General features: G+C 41.0%; 1 protein-coding gene across 1 annotated transcript in view; it reads right to left on the reverse strand.

The window, feature by feature from the left end:
• The window catches only part of ADARB2 (adenosine deaminase, RNA specific B2 (inactive)), a 218,290-nt gene that overhangs the window by 20,470 nt on the left and 191,820 nt on the right, over window positions 1-6,000 (reverse strand). The gene's annotated exons all lie outside the window — the stretch shown is intronic.

A 6,000-nucleotide genomic window follows, 5' to 3' on the forward strand; every position in this document is an offset into this window, starting at 1 on the left:
GGGCTGGATTAGTGTAGGGCTCCAAGATTTTACCAAACTTGTCAAACACTGCAAACAATAAGCCTGATTCGTCTCTCATACTGATATAAGATTGGTGTAGCTCCATGGATCTACTTCTGACTTGCATCCCTGGAGTGGCCTTTTGGATTGACAAATACTTCACATTGGGTGTGTCTACACATCACCCTATGGTGACGCTGTTACTGCGCCATGCTGTAGTACTTCCTTTTCGAAGTACTAAAGCACAGTACAGTAACCACCTGTACTGCACTGTGCAAATGGCCCATGGTTAGTTTTAGCTGCTACTTCTCTGTAGCGGTGCGCTAAAACCAGGGAGCACGCTGCTATGGAGAAATAACTGGCAGTCCCATGTAGACTCACATGATCACTACATCACTGTAGCACATTGTAAAGTGAGGTAGCACATTGCTACGATGATGTAGGGTGACGTGTAGACGTGTTCATATTTATGGGTCTAAATAAAAATACCTGTAGTTTTATTTGCAATGGTCTTGCACCTGAGATAAACGCATTCATTGTTCCCTATTTGGTGTTTGTTTTTCTCTTTAACAAGCTTCAGTCATCCAGTCACAAAGCTGATACAATGTCTTAGGTGACCAATCACATATGGCATAATTATCAGGAGCAACTTGCCAACAGTACCCAGGCTCATGTGTGTGTTTGCACAAGTTGTCAGGCAATTAAGAAAAATACATTAATAGAAATCAGAGCCTGTTCCTGAACAGAAAAAAAAAAGATATATTTGTGAGGTAATGTATTCACAATGAATAATCTGATCAGCTCTATTCCCTTTAACCTGATGAATATGTCTTGTCTTGTTGCTGTCTGAGTGATACAGTACAATGATGGTGAAAAACCTTAAGGCCTCACAGCCATTAATGATTCTGAACTTATAACTGATGTTGGATTAGTTGCCAGAAATGCTCTGCATTTTAATATACTACAATTCTTTACATAAAGCTAGTCACCAACACGATGGAATCCAGCTTCTAAATCCTCTGGCGAATACAGAATTGGATACCAAGCAGAATGAAGAGCCAGTGGGGAGGGAGAGAGGTTTTGAGACCGTTATCTTCCCTTGCAAGAGCCTCACCTAGTCAGCTACTAGTGTAATAAGTGATGTTCCCCTCGCTGCTTAACTAACACCAATAAGTTATCTGAGACCTAACTGGTACTTAAAATACAGTTCAAATATTTTCCCTTCGTTCTGGGCAGTCCTGAGCTACAGAGTCCAAATTAACAACTGTTTAGAAAGCATACCTTCGCAGAGTACGTTTTGGCTCATAATAGCTGAAATACTGGCAACATTTGGAGATCTACAGCTGAGTGAAAAAAAAAAGGGTTAGAGGTGTCTGCTATTTAAAGCAATATCCAGTGGCTGCCATCCTAAATAATGTGTTTAAAGCACAATCTCCATCAGCAGCAAGCATTATGTAGCTAATTTCTTACATCATTGTTCTTTTCATTAATTAACATTTCTCCACCGTTAGTGCAATTATTGCAGTGCCTCTGTGCTGTATGTCTCTTTTCATGATTAATAAGGAGTCATTATATTTCCCTTTCCTGAAGCAGTCAATTAACATGGAATACTTTCCATTAATTACTGAATGTTTAAAACCAGCATGCCGTACCTGGAGAGCAATCTGCTCAAGGAACCTGTGACACCAATTGCTTTAAAAAGTTCTCTTTAAATTTTATTCCAAAAACACAAGCAATTTAGCTGGCTATATTAATTTGCCTCAGAAGCAGGGCTGTGAATGAGAAACATCTTTTAATCTCATGCAAGAAAAGGCAGCCATCTGGCTGCTGAGGATTTCAGAGTGAGACTCTTCCTGTCTCCCTCTGTAAATGCAGGTCATTAAAGTAATGTGTTCATCTACATAAAACTCAAATGGAATATAAAAGGTAATATTTATATACAAACAATTTAGTCCCACAATTTAAACAGTCATTGGTTTTATGAAACATTTACTTTAGTCCATCAGATTTGCATAACTTCATTTGGGAAAAAAAAAGTGTGGTCATTCCTGCAAATAATCTCACTTTCAAAGGAAGGAGATATCTGCCTCTTTGAATAAATATCTTATCGCAATGCAAAATTAATAATGCAAGCTTAGGAAATGGAAGAGAGTTCAGCTAACAGCGCTGTGCTTGGGACTGGCTTCGAGGAAGGGTAAAAACATTTGACAGCAAGTCTTTCTTCCAGATGGAAACGCTTGCGAGATCTTTGTGTTGTTCGCAATATTTGACATTTCCTTAAAAAAATCCTGTATATTTGATAGAAAAAGGCTGAGAAAAACAGCTAAACAAAAAAACAACATATGTTCAGCAGGATTGAAATATCACCAATATGTGCATCATCAGAGATCATCTGAGACTTATTTTTACAAAAAAGGGGACTGAGTTCAGATGAAGTATGGGAGAATACTGATTACTGTTTAAATTTAATGTTTCATAAACAAAGTGTATAATCTTTAAGGAAATTTACATGCCAATTCCTCTCTTGTCTACGCTAGTGTGAAGAAGGACTAAGCCTATGAAGTCAGTGGAATTACATTAGTAAAGGCTATGTTATGAGGTTGATCAGATTAGGTCCTACATATTCAAATCATGTACAAACACTAGCTGGTTCTTATTTTGAGGAAGATAAACATCATTCTTCATACTGAAAGACTGAGGTACAGATTCAGTATGGTTTGCTTGGCATCACAAAGTTATTTGGAGGCAGGGGCTGGGATTAGAAATCACAGTTTCCAGAGTCTGAACCTCATTGCCTAACTCATTTCTTCAGGAGCACTTCATAGAGTGGGAGAAGCACTTGCAGATCATCTTGTCTTCCAGGGTTTGGGAAGTAAATATATAGAAAAAGGGAGGAAAGAAACAACAACAACAAAAAAAAAAAAAAATGAAGGGAAATGCAGAGCAGGATGTATGCTTAAAAAATTAAGATATAGTATAAAGTTACTATCCAAGAACCAAGGTCCCTGCTGAATATCATCTCCAAACCGCGCAAGGGAGGAAAGGGGAACTAGAAACCGGACCCACTCACCGAACAGGCAAGTTTAAAGGGGAAGGTGGCTCTTGACTGTTTCCTAATGCTCGCTCCCTCTAAGGATTATTAAGGTGTGTGTGTGGTAGTTCACATGACAGACTTAAAAAGGCTTATTAGCGTAAGTTTGTGGCCCCCTTCAACTTCTGCTAAGCAGGAGTTTTTCTACTGACTTTGCTGAGGCCTGCATTGAACCCTTGCTGTTCTGAAATATCTAGGTAGCCACTTGCTTGTGCTTGGAAAAGGTAATTCTTTGCTTTCATATCCTCAGTATAATGGTAGCCCTTGCCAGCAAACAAACAGAAAGAGAGGAAAGTATTTCCTTTTCAAAACAGTTGGGAAGGGAGACTGGCTTACAATGGGATCCTACTAGATAAGGAGCTTTTCACTTTTTGATTATAAATTGAAATCAATACCTTGGATAATACTGAGCAGATCCCCTCCTGAGAGGTGGTCAGTGACCTAAATTGCTGGCCTATTTCCAATTCCATGTCCCACAGATTGCAATCATCTGCGCCCTGGCCAGTGGTCTCAGCCCAGATGCTAAAGGTGGGAAAATCTGGGAGCGAGCTATATTTGCAAGCCTGGCCTCAATTTACAAAGCAAATTGAAGTCTTTTCTTATTCATCAAAGGACAGTTACATACCAGGTAAAGTCCATTTGAAGTCAATGGTGGGCTAAAGTGAAGTGCTTCCCTGAATAGGGTTGGACCTGTGAACTGGAGTTTTAGGGTTCCCATCTCTAGCCTTCACACCTGTCGGCATGTCTGTGGGAAGCTGGCCCCGCTGTATCGTGGCTATGGATAAGAAAAGCCCTTATTCCTGGGGACTGCCTGTTCACACCTTTTTCTCAGCACCAGAGTCCAATGAGAGATATTTGAGAGAAGTCTTTTCCTTGTATCCTTTTGCTCCCTACTCTGGCCAAAACATATTTATAATACACACACCTGTAATAACCAATTCAGCTCTCTGAAAATTAAACTCCTATGTTTTATTTATAGGTGGATTGTGGGGAATGATACTTATCTGAGCAGCAGTAAAAATATCAGTAGCTGCATTCTTTTTTGAAGGAGCTATTTCTCTGCTGTCTAATTTAGGTACACAAAAGTAGCAGTGTTCCCATCTGTAACAAAGTGCTGGCTTCAAATGTATCTTTTCAAAATAAAATTATTATTCAAAGAAAATGCAGTGTTACATTTTGGGCCCTCGATTTATCAAAGTGACTTTTCTCGCTAAAAGAAATATACTGGATCATTTCGAATGTTTCTAATTGTGCAAGTTTTAAAAGGCTGTGTTCAAGGGCACACATCTCTCAAATAACTTATACTTGGTCTGCTTCTTAATAACCCTTCCAATAAAGAGAATATCAACCTACTGCTCATTTGGTCATAGATCTTCTTTTTAAAACTTCTTCAGGAGGATCAATAAAACTGACTGCCCCTCTGTTCTTGAATCTTGGAGTTTTTTCTGCGTAGGACTGAGTGGAAAAATACCTTTGCTTTTGTGCAAACAGCTGATATTACAGCAATGTTTACAGAGACAAAATCCCATGTCCAGTTTTCAATATAGATAATCCTTAAATAAATATATTTTTTGCCTGTTTGTCAATCACTGAAATGCCAAAGATGAATTGGAAGGCAACTTAAAACAGGCAGTTTTTCTTTAATTAGATGACATATTTTCCTGCCTCAGGACATGCTGTAGTGACATAGTGACTTTGAGTGCAATTGTAAGCCCACTTTACGTATGGGCTCATATCAAGTCATCCACTAACAGAGGGATTCTCAGAAATACTGTTAGGAAATATAGTTATATCAAAATTATCTTTGACCTCATGATATAACTGACAGCTGGGGGATGTGAATTGGCTGTGGCACCTTCCTAGGGTATGTGCTGCTGCGTGTGAGGCTGACACTGTGACAGTAGGTGTAGCTCCACATCCAGAACATTTAAAGATAGTGCTGTACGTAACATCTCCCCTCCCAAAGGAACCCAGCATATTTCAGAAACACTATAACCATCGGGCTGTCAATGACAGAGCCAGATTACTAGGCAGATAACTAGCATGTCCAACATATCAGGCCAAGTATGAACACTCCTTCTTCCTTTCTTCATTTACTGGTTGCCTCCCCTATCCCAATTGTTTTGGTTTCATCTTCCTCTAGGATACTCTGTTCCTAAAATGTAGGCCCAACATTTATTCCCTCTGCACTCCTCCCTTGAGTGCCCTTTCCCCTTCTTCTTGCACCTAATGGTCCCTTGCAACACCTTCCAAACGTGGAACTATTATCACTTCAGTTTGTTGTTTTACCTGCCTATATTGCTTAAAGTGAATCTGCAGAATGGAGCAATGTGATGAAGAGGAGAAGCTGCAGGTGGCCATGGGTAAATATGAAAAGAGAAGTGTTAACTCTGTTATATAGACAGAGGCAGATCCATCCCCTAACCACAGGTATCACTGTTGGGGGATGACCCGGTTATAACCCAGCTGACTCACAATGGGTTCCAAAGCCGCTCCTGCCTTGCTCCAGCCAGGCTGTTCAGGGAGCCTGGCTTGGTTGGAGCCAGCAGTGCTAGCAGTAGTGGGCTGGCAGGTTTCCCCTCCCTGCTTGGTCCCTCTGTGTGTTCCTCATCTGTCTGGGAGCAAGCACAAGGAAGGGGAATGCAACCACCGCCACTGCTATGACTGGCTGAACCTGGGTCCCTGCACAGCTGCTCCCTGCAGCCCTGGCTGGAGTAGGGCAGGAGTGGCTGAGACAGCTGCAGTGGTGGGTGGGTCACTCCTCTGTGCCCAGAGGCATAAGTAGAGAGAAGGAGGGGAGATATTGCAGAGCATAGAGGAGAAGGAAGCGGGTGCCAAGATGGGGGGTGGTGGTGTGGGATTCTTACTTGATTCAGGGGCTTAAAATTAAGCCCCCAGCTGCTGCTACT

This window comes from Gavialis gangeticus, unplaced genomic scaffold (genome assembly GCF_001723915.1).
Source record: "Gavialis gangeticus isolate Ggan-Ray unplaced genomic scaffold, GavGan_comp1, whole genome shotgun sequence".
NCBI lineage: Eukaryota > Metazoa > Chordata > Crocodylia > Gavialidae > Gavialis > Gavialis gangeticus.